Genomic DNA, 12,069 nt, shown 5'->3' with positions numbered 1-12,069 from the left:
ACATATTCACTGAAAAATCACTTACAAAACTGAACAACGCTCCTGCTCACATTTCTATCTGTATAACTATTCTATACAATCATATCCCCACACTTCCTGGCTACGGAACCTGGTTCATCACTGCATATTGTGCAGTCCACTAAGAACTTTTGCAATGTATTATATCGATGCCTATACAATGAGATGGATTTTAGCAAGCATATTTTTTTACCTCACGAACCCAGGGTAAGTGATATATAGATATGCTATGCATCCAACTTAATCTGTTCCTACTTTATTCTTCCTGGAATCTTGAGAAATACCCAGGGTAACTTTTACATTAGGATTCTTCCAAATAACTTTGAAGAATTGTCTAAAAGTATGTTAATACTGGAATCGTAGTGATTAATTGCTTGTCGCAATGTTTGATTTACAGCATATACATTAAAGAATGCGTATTCCTTTATCTTTCCCTATGATTTTAGTTGCTGCGTCTGCTGCTTTGAAAACCTTTTCCCCGTATAGCCCACCATAGTTAGGGCGTTGTCTTCTTGACTGTATACCAGATGCAGATCTGTCAGCGTTAACACTGTCAGCGTATCTCCAGCAATCTGTTGCTGGGATTTTTTTGTTCTTATATTTTCTGATTACAGTTATGCTGTAGAAAGAAATTGGCAGCATTTTCTACAGGTTATCTGGTAAAGATATTAGCTTTTTATATTAAAACTAGAGTAGATAGTTTGTATAACAAACATTTCTAGAGTATTGCCTATGCCAGAGGCTCCCAAACTGTGTGCCGTAGCTACCCTGGGGTGCCTAGGACATTTGCAGGGGTGCCCTGGGTTGATGGTCTAGTACCAATTCAAATTATCCAGTGCTGGTGGCTGCCAGTCATAAAATATGTGGCCAAACAGAAGCAAATATTGTCCCTCACCACACAACTGACTCTAAGGATGACATATAAACGCCATCCACCTAATGTAATATCTACCTTTACATTTCTCAATAATACATTCTCCTTTCCTAGGGGTGCCGTGAAAAAAAATTCTGATATTCTAGGGCCACATGATTAAAAAAAAATTTGGAATCACTGACTTATGCTTATTATGATCTATCTTGTTAGATGAAAAAAATTAAAGCTCACTGAACACTTTTTTTTCTTTACTGCGTCATGGCTTACACTGCTGCTGGAAAGGTGGGGGCACGATGCTGCGCTGTTACAGCCCCCTAGCTCTCTGTGCTTCACACAGCATTGGAAACTGAAGGGGTTTTTTTTTCTTTTTTTTTTTCTTTCTGCTGGCAGACCTCCTCACAATATATTGCATTAAAGAATATTTACGTGTTAAACAATACCATATGGAAACTTCACTTCATAGTTAGATAGTAACATTAGATAAACACGTAATTTTAACTACAGATTTGCCAAAAGCCATTTGAACACGGACATCAACTTTTGTTTCCTCAGTTCACAAATATATATATATATAAATATATAAACTTTATTTCAAAACTTGTAACCATGCCAATCACAGACATAAGGTTTCTATTAGACACAGATCTGAGAATATACTTAACTGAACATTATGTTCCACCCACAAAAAACCATAACACAAAAAAAATTTAAATACGGTTTGCAAACTTCAATTTCTTGCAGATTTCAACAGTTTTGCCGATTTCAAAATACGCTTAGTATTGGTTGATCAGGCCAATATTATACAGCATGATTGAAATGCAAAACATATACTGTACCTTTTGTCACAGTACTATACAAAATTTGAGCTTCTATGGAATATTTCTTCCATACATGATATGCACACTTAGAGTTAATCCTCCCTGCCCTTCCCATACGCCGGAAAAATTCGCAATCCCTGCAATTTTTCACACACGCGACACGTCTGTCAACTGGGAAACTGCAGTAGATCCTCTTATCACAGACTACTATCACAAAGCAACATGCCTAAAACAACCAGCAACTCTTAGCAGCTCAGTATTGCAATATATAGTTACACTCAATTACATATAATCCCTACAACCTCGGGTTGTTCACTCTATTTATTTCATGTATCCTTCTTACACGTATAGCTGACTAACAAGGGGAGGTGATCTATGTGCTTTTTACTTTATTTTATCTGGCTCTTGGTCCAAAGCACTTATTCACGCAATCATTCATAGAGTGAAAAACACAGGTCACTGTTTCTTTGCTCAAATCTTTGAATTAATTTTGGTATTCTTATTTACATGCAACAGCATCTGCCAATCATCATTTCCGAGTTACTTGGTCCTTCAACCGATTTGGACATAATTTTGGTATTAATTTTACAAACAAACAACAACAACAAACAGGTCCCTGAGTTATTTTACTAGTGTCCAATCTCTCCACTTATTCTCATATTATAAAAAATACAATCACACAGACAGCTGGCAGGTATAGAAACAGCATGTACTGGAATATAGCACATACCATGGTATTCTATACTTACCAGTGCTGTAATGACTTTGGATGTTCCTTCCATCATCAGCTGCTGGCTGGCACACCCCTTTGAGAATTTGATGAAGAGATTGAGATCTATAGTTCCAAGGACATAGCCCCCATCTTGTTGAATTCTCTTGGTTAACTAAATTAACCATCTTGTTGCTGTTTGGGTTGTTAAGTAAAATTAATGAATTGAAAACGGATTTATAAAAATCAATTATTATTTATTCAAAGGGCCACGCCCGTATACAGGGACGAGGGACATCCTCTCGTCCTGTCTCAAATCATTTAACAATGACATACACGTATCAACAATGAGTTTTATATAATACAAAGTAACGCCCATTTTGTATATCACTCCCATATGATTTCATTCTTCTGGAATACAATGTTAGGCAATATAGTTATGCAATATTGGGACAATTATCAAGAATACTAAAATGATACTCGTGATCGTCAACTGTGTCCATATTAGGAATTACATCTGGACTCTGAGCTTTTAGAAAGTGCGTATGTGGAATTAATACTCAGCCAACAAAGTTGTTTTTCTCTCAGGGTGTGTATAAAGTTCAAGATGAATTTGCTATATCATCTAGCTAGAATCAAAATGGATTCTGTTATGCTTTCATATTATACTAGTGAATATGAGAACCCTTTGCTTAGTGGATGTATACATAATATACGTACTATCCCGTAGTGCACACACATAACTGTTAGGCCTTCAACAGGTTGCCTCAGTCACAGTATTCGACAGCAATCAGCGCAGTCTCCTGGAGCGTCCTAGTCACATTGTGCTCTGTATACAAACTCAGTCACACACACAGTATACAGGTATCATATATCACATTACTCAGCGCAGTCTCCTGGTGCGTCCTAGTCACATTTTGCTCCGTATACAGCCTCAGTCACACACAGTATACAGGTGTCATATATCACATTACTCAGCGCAGTCTCCTGGTGCGTCCTAGTCACATTGTGCTCTGTATACAGCCTCAGTCACACACAGTATACAGGTGTCACATATCACATTACTCAGCGCAGTGTCCTGGTGCGTCCTAGTCACACTGTGCTCCGTATACAGCCTCAGTCACACACAGTATACAGGTGTCATATATCACATTACTCAGGGCAGTCTCCTGGAGCGTCCTAGTCACACTGTGCTCCGTATACAGCCTCAGTCACACACAGTATACAGGTGTCATATATCACATTACTCAGCGCAGTCTCCTGGTGCGTCCTAGTCACATTGTGCTCCGTATATAGCCTCAGTCACACACAGTATACAGGTGTCATATATCACATTACTCAGCGCAGTCTCCTGGTGCGTCCTAGTTACATTTTGCTCTGTATACAGCCTTAGTCACACACAGTATACAGGTTTCATATATCCCATTACTTAGCACAGTCTCCTGGTGTGTCCTAGTCACATTTTGCTCTGTATACTGCCTCAGTCACACACAGTATACAGGTGTAATTTATCATATTACTCAGTGCAGTCTTCTGGTGCATGCTAGTCGCATAGTGATCCGTATACAGCCTCAGCCACACACAGTATACAGGTGTCATTTATCATATTACTCAGTGCAGTCTCCTGGTGCATGCTAGTCGCATAGTGATCCGTATACAGCCTCAGTCACACACGGTATACAGGTGGTATATATCACATTACTCAGCGCAGTCTCCTGGTGCGTCCTAGTCACACTGTGCTCCGTATACAGCCTCAGTCACACACAGTATACAGGTGTCATATATCACATTACTCAGTGCAGTCTCCTTGTGCGTCCTAGTCACATTGTGCTCCGTATACAGCCTCAGTCACACACAGTATACAGGTGTCATATATCACATTACTCATCGCAGTCTCCTGGTGCATCCTAGTCACATTGTGCTCCGTATACAGCCTCAGTCACACACAGTATACAGGTGTCATATATCACATTACTCAGCGCAGTCTCCTGGTGCATATTGGTCACATTGTGCTCCGTATACAGCCTCAATCACAAACAGTATACAGGTGTCATATCACATTACTTAGCGCAGTTTCCTGGTGCATCCTAGTCACGTTGCTCTCCGTATACAGCCTCAGTCACACACAGTATACAGTTGTCATATATCACATTACTCAGCACAGTCTCCTGGTGCGTCCTAGTCACATTGTGCTCCGTATACAGCCTCATTTACACACAGTATACAGGTGTCACATATCACATTACTCAGCGCAGTCTCCTGGTGCGTCCTAGTCACATTGTGCTCCGTATACAGCCTCAGTCACACACAGTATACAGGTGTCATATATCACATTACTCAGCACAGTCTCCTGGTGCGTCCTAGTCACATTGTGCTCCGTATACAGCCTCAGTCACACACAGTATACAGGTGTCATATATCACATTACTCAGCACAGTCTCCTGGTGCGTCCTAGTCACATTGTGCTCTGTATACAGCCTCGGTCACACACAGTATACAGGTGTCATATATCATATTACTCAGCGCAGTCTCCTGGTGCGTCCTAGTCACACTGTGCTCCGTATACAGCCTCAGTCACACACAGTATACAGGTGTCATATATTACATTTTTCAGCGCAATCTCCTGGTGCGTCCTAGTCACATTTTGCTCCGTATACAGCCTCAGTCACACACAGTATACAGGTGTCATATATCACATTACTCAGTGCACTCTCCTGGTGCATCCTAGTCACATTGTGCTCCGTATACAGCCTCAGTCACACACAGTATACAGGTGTCATATATCACATTACTCAGCGCAGTCTCCTGGTGCATATTGGTCACATTGTGCTCCGTATACAGCCTCAATCACAAACAGTATACAGGTGTCATATCACATTACTTAGCGCAGTTTCCTGGTGCATCCTAGTCACATTGTGCTCCGTATACAGCCTCAGTCACACACAGTATACAGGTGTCACATATCACATTACTCAGTGCAGTCTCCTGGTGCGTCCTAGTCACATTTTGCTCCGTATACAGCCTCAGTCACACACAGTATACAGGTGTCATATATCACATTACTCAGCACAGTCTCCTGGTGCGTCCTAGTCACATTTTGCTCCGTATACAGCCTCAGTCACACACAGTATACAGGTGTCATATATCACATTACTCAGTGCAGTCTCCTGGTGCATCCTAGTCACATTGTGCTCCGTATACAGCCTCAGTCACACACAGTATACAGGTGTCACATATCACATTACTCAGTGCAGTCTCCTGGTGCGTCCTAGTCACATTGTGCTCCGTATAAAGCCTCAGTCACACACAGTATACAGGTGTCACATATCACATTACTCAGTGCAGTCTCCTGGAGCGTCCTAGTCACATTGTGCTCCGTATACAGCCTCAGTACTGTGCTCTGTATACAGCCTCAGTCACACACAGTATACAGGTGTCATATATCACATTACTCAGTGCAGTCTCCTGGTGCGTCCTAGTCACATTGTGCTCCGTATAAAGCCTCAGTCACACACAGTATACAGGTGTCACATATCACATTACTCAGTGCAGTCTCCTGGTGCGTCCTAGTCACATTGTGCTCCGTATACAGCCTCAGTCACACACAGTATACAGGTGTCATATATCACATTACTCAGCGCAGTCTCCTGGTGCATACTGGTCACATTGTGCTCTATGGGGGTAATTCTGAGTTGATCGCAACAGGATTTTTGATAGCAACCCAGGCTGTTTCTAGCCAATTTGGCTCCCAGTGCGAGATTTAAAAATGCGCCCCCCCATGACATAAAAAAATGCGCTCCCCCCACACACACCTAGATGAAAAAAAACTTGCGCGCGCACCCGGCAAGAGGGCGTGGCCTCATCTAAATGGGCATGGCCTCGTCTGAAAAGACTACCTCACAATCCAGTTTTTGACCCTGCTCCAACAGATCACGACCACCACAGGAAAAAAAAATTCTACCATATTAAGCCCCACACAGTAATGCCCCCTGCACCATATTATGCCACACACCGCAATGCCCTTGATACATTAAATATCCACACTACGCCAGGCAAGAGTCCCCATTTCACACATTACGGCAGGTGTCCCCATTTTACACATTGAGAGAGAGAGAATACTTACAGAGGCGATTACCGCTCTTCGGCCCGTCTCACCAGTTGCTCCTCGCGCCGGCCTTTCCCTCTTCCTAACTTGGATCCCCCTCTGGCTCCGCTCGGGGGGCGAGTAGTTTCGCGGAGTGACGGGGTTGCGTCGTGACGTAACAACGCAACCGCGTCATTCCGTGAAACTCCGCCCCCCGAGCGGGTTACTTGGGGAGAAATAGGAGGGAGAAGCAGGGAGCCACAGTTAGTGCCGCGGCGGGCGCCCAGTGCGGTTGCACTGCTTGCCTGCCCCAAGAAACGGCCCTGCAACTGGGCAAAACCTTGTGCACTGCAGGGGAGGCAGATATAACATGTGCAGAAAGAGTTAGATTTGGGTGGGTTATATTGTTTCTGTGCAGGGTAAATACTGGCTGCTTTATTTTTACACTGCAAATTAGATTGCAGATTGAACACACCCCACCCAAATCTAACTCTTTCTGCACATGTTATATCTGCCTCCCCTGCAGTGCACATGGGCCCTCATTCCGAGTTGTTCGCTCGCAAGCTGCTTTTAGCAGCTTTGCACACGCTAAGCCGCCGCCTACTGGGAGTGAATCTTAGCTTATTAAAATTGCGAACAAAAGATTAGCAAAATTGCGAATAGACACTTCTTAGCAGTTTCTGAGTAGCTCCAGACTTACTCGGCATCTGCGATCAGTTCAGTGCTTGTCGTTCCTGGTTTGACGTCACAAACACACCCAGCGTTCTGCCAGACACTCCCCCGTTTCTCCAGCCACTCCCGCGTTTTTCCCAGAAACGGTAGCTATTTTTCGCACACACCCATAAAACGGCCAGTTTCCGCCCAGAAACACCCACTGCCTGTCAATCACACTCCGATCACCAGAACGAAGAAAAAACATCGTAATGCCGTGAATAAAATACCAAACTGCATAGCAAATTTACTTGGCGCAGTCGCACTGCGGACATTGCGCATGCGCATTAGCGACTAATCGCTCCGTTGCGAGAAAAAAATAACGAGCGATCAACTCGGAATGACCCCCTTTATACAGACTCGGTCAAACAAAGTATACATGAGGTATTGAGGCTGGATGTAGGAGGCATCTCACGCTGCAAGGTGTATTGAGGCTGGATGTATGAGGCATCTTACGCTGCATGACAAATTGAGGCTAGATGTATGAGGCATCTCATACTGCATGGTGGATTGAGCTTGGATGTGTGAGGCATCTCACACTACATGGTGTATTGATGCTAGATGTATCAGGCATCTCACACTGCATGGTGTATTGAGGAATCTCACACTGCATGGTGTATTGAGGCTAGATGTATGAGGCATCTCACACTGCAAGGTGTATTGAGGCTAGATGTATGAGGCATCTCACACTGCATGGTGTACTGAGCTTGGATGTATGAGGCATCTCACAGTGCATGGTGTATTGAGCTTGGATGTATGAGGCATCTCACAGTGCATGGTGTATTGATGCTGGATGTATGAGGCATCTCACACTGCAAGGTGTATTGAGGCTGGATGTATAAGGCATCTCACACTGCAAGGTGTAATGAGGCTAGATATATGAGGCATCTGACACTGCAAGATGTATTGAGGATGGATGTATGTGGCATCCCACACTGCAAGGTGTATTGAGGCTAGACGTATGAGGCATCTCACACTGCAAGGTGTATTGAGGCTAGATGTATGAGGCATCTCACAATGCAAGGTGTATTGAGGCTAGATGTATGAGGCATCTCACACTGCAAGGTGTATTGAGGCTAGATGTATGAGGCATCTCACACTGCATGGTGTAATGAGGCTGGATGTATTAGGAATCTCGCGCTGCATGAAGTATTGAGGCTAGATGTATGAGGCACCTCATGCTGCATGGCATATTGAGGCATCTCACACTGCATGGTGTATTGAGGCTATATATATAAGGCTTCTCACACTGCATGGTGTATTGAGGCTGGCTATATGAGGAATCTCGCGCTGTGTGATGTATTGAGGATGGATGTGTGAGGCATCTCGCGCTGCATGGCATATTGAGGCTGGATGTATGAGGCATCTTGCGCTGAATGACGTATTGAGGTTGGATGTATGAGGCATCTCACACTGCATGGTGTATTGAGGCTGGATGTATGAAACAACTCACACTGCAAGGTGTATTGAAGCTAGATGTATGAGGCATCTCACACTGCATGGTGTATTGAGGTTGGATGTATGAGCCTGAGGCATCTCACACTGCATGGTGTATTGTGGCTGGATGTATGAGGCATCTCACACTGCATTCACACTGCAAAGTGTATTGAGGCTGGTTGTGTGAGGTATCTAACGCTGCATGGTGTATTGAGGCTGGATGTATGAGGTATCTCGTGCTGCATGATGTATTGAGGATGGATGAGGCATCTCGCGCTGCATGGCGTATTGAGGCTGGATGTATGAGTCATCTCACACTGCATGGTGTATTAAGGCTGGATGTATGAGGCATCTCACACTGCATGGTGTATTGAGGCTAGATGTACGAGGCATTTCACACTGCATGGTGTATTTAGATTGGATGTATGAGGCATCTCACACTGCATGGTGTATTGAGGCTGGATGTATGATGCATCTCACACTGCAAGGTGTATTGAGGCTAGATTTATGAGGCATCTTACGCTGCAAGGTGTATTGAGGCTAGATGTATGAGGAATCTCACACTGCATGGTGTTTTAAGGCATCTCACACTGCATGGTGTATTGAGGCTAGATTTATGAGGCATCTCACGCTGCAAGGTGTATTGAGGCTAGATGTATGAGGCATCTTACACTGCAAGGTTTATTGAGGCTAGATGTATGAGGCATCTCACACTGCAAGGTGTATTGAGGCAAGATGTATGAGGAATCTCACACTGCATTGTGTATTGAGGCAGGATGTATGAGGCATCTCACACTGCATGGTGTATTGCGGCATCTCAAACTGCAAGGTGTATTGAGGCTAGATGTATGAGGCATCTAACACTGCAAGGTGTATTGAGGCTGGATGTATGAGGCATCACACACGGTATGGTGTATTGAGGATGGATGTATGAGGCATCTCACACTGCAAGGTGCATTGAGGCTAGATATATGAGGCATCTTACAGTGCATGGTGTATTGAGGCTTGATGTATGAGCTATCTCGAGAAGCATGGCGTATTGAGGCTGGATGTATGAGGAATCTCACACTGCATGGTGTATTGAGGCATCTCAAACTGCAAGGTGTATTGAGGCAGGATGTATGAGGCATCTCACACTGCATGGTGTATTAAGGCATCTCACATGGCATGGTGTATTGAGGTTAGATGTATGAGGCATCTAACACTGCAAGGTGTATTGAGGATGGATGTATGAGGCATCTCACATTACAAGGTGTATTGAGGCTAGATGTATGAGGCATCACACACTGTATGGTGTATTGAGGCTGGATGTATGAGGCATATCACACTGCAAGGTGCATTGAGGCTAGGCTAGATATATGAGGCATATTACAGTGCATGGTGTATGGAGGCTTGATGTATGAGCTATCTCGAGAAGCATGACGTACTGAGGCTGGATGTATGAGGCATCTCACACTGCATGGTGTATTGAGGCATCTCACACTGTATGGTAAATGGAGGCATCTCAAACTGCAAGGTGTATTGAGGCTGGATGTATGAGGCATCTCACACTGCATGGTGTATTGAGGTTGTATGTATGAGGCATCTCACACTGCATAGTGTATTGAGGCTGGATGTATGAGGCATCTCACACTTCAAGGTGTATTGAGGCATCTCACACTGTATGGTGTAGGCATCTCGGACTGTATGGTGTATTGAGGTTAGATGTATGACGCATCTCACACTGCAAGGTGTATTGAAGCTGGATGTATGAGGCATATCTCACCACAACTTGTACAGAGGCTAGATCTATGAGGCATCTCACACTACATGGTGTATTGAGGCTGGATGTTTGAGGCATCTCACACTGCAAGGTGTATTGAGGCATCTCACACTGTATGGTGTATTGAGGTTAGATGTATGAGGCATCTCACACTGCAAGGTGTATTGAAGCTGGATGTATGAGGCATATCTCACCACAACATGTACAGAGGCTAGATCTATGAGGCATCTCACACTACATGGTGTATAGAGGCTGGATGTATGAGGCATCTCACACTGCATGGTGTATTGAGGCATCTCACACTGCATGGTTTATTTAGGCTTTATGGATGAGGCATTTCTCACTGCAAGGTGTATAGAGGCTGGTTGTATTAGGCATCTCGTGCTGCATGGTGTATTGAGGCTGGATGTATGAGGCATCTCGCGCTGCATGAAGTATTGAGGCTGGATGTATGAGGCATCTCGCGCTGCATGAAGTATTGAGGCTGGATGTTTGAGAGATCTCGCGCTGCATGGAGCATTGAGGCTGGTTGTATGAGGATTCTCACACTGCATGGTGTACTGAGGCTGTATGTATGAGGCATCTCACAGTGTATGGTGTATTGAGGTTGGATGTATGAGGCATCTCACACAGCATGGTGTATTGAGGCTGGATGTATGATGCATCTCACACTACATGGTGTATTGAGCCATCTCACACTGCCAGGTGTATTGAGGCTGCATGTATGAGGCATCTCACACTGCCAGGTGTTTTGAGGCTGGATGTATGAGGCATCTCACACTACATGTTGGATTGATGTTGGATGTGTGAGGCATCTCACACTGCATGGTGTATTGAGGCATCTCACACTGCAAGGTGTATTGAGGCATCTCACACTGTATGGTGTATTGAGGTTAGATGTATGTGGCATATCACACTGCAAAGTGTATTAAAGCTGGATGTATGAGTCATATCTCACCAGAACGTGTACAGAGGCTAGATCTATGAGGCATCTCACACTACATGGTGTATTGAAGCTGGATGTATGCGGCTTCTCACACTGCATGATGTTTTGAGGCATCTCACACTGCATGGTTTATTTAGGCTTGATGGATGAGGCATTTCTCACTGCAAGGTGTACAGAGGCTGGGTGTATGAGGCATCTCGCGCTGCATGGTGTATTGAGGCTGGATGTATGTGGCTTCTCGCGCTGCATGAAGTATTGAGGCTGGATGTATGAGAGATCTCGCGCTGCATGGCGTATTGAGGCTGGATGAATGAGGATTCTCACACTGCATGGTGTACTGAGGCTGGATGTATGAGGCATCTCACATTGTATGGTGTATTGAGGTTGGATGTATGAGGCATCTCACACAGCATGGTGTATTGAGGGTGGATGTATGATGCATCTCACACTGCATGGTGTATTGAGCCATCTCACACTGCCAGGTGTATTGAGGCTGGATGTATGAGGCAGCTCACACTGCCAGGTGTATTGAGGCCAGATGTATGAGGCATCTCACACTACATGTTGGATTGAGCTTGGATGTGTGAGGCATCACACACTGTATGGTGTATTGAGGCTGGATGTATGAGGCATCTCACACTGCAAGGTGCATTGAGGCTAGACATATGAGGCATCTTACAGTGCAAGGTGTATTGAGGTTGGATGCATGA

This window comes from Pseudophryne corroboree (assembly GCF_028390025.1).
Source record: "Pseudophryne corroboree isolate aPseCor3 chromosome 3 unlocalized genomic scaffold, aPseCor3.hap2 SUPER_3_unloc_4, whole genome shotgun sequence".
Classification (NCBI taxonomy): domain Eukaryota; kingdom Metazoa; phylum Chordata; class Amphibia; order Anura; family Myobatrachidae; genus Pseudophryne; species Pseudophryne corroboree.
The sequence above is the reverse complement of the archived record's forward strand: the minus strand, read 5'-3'. Positions refer to the sequence as shown.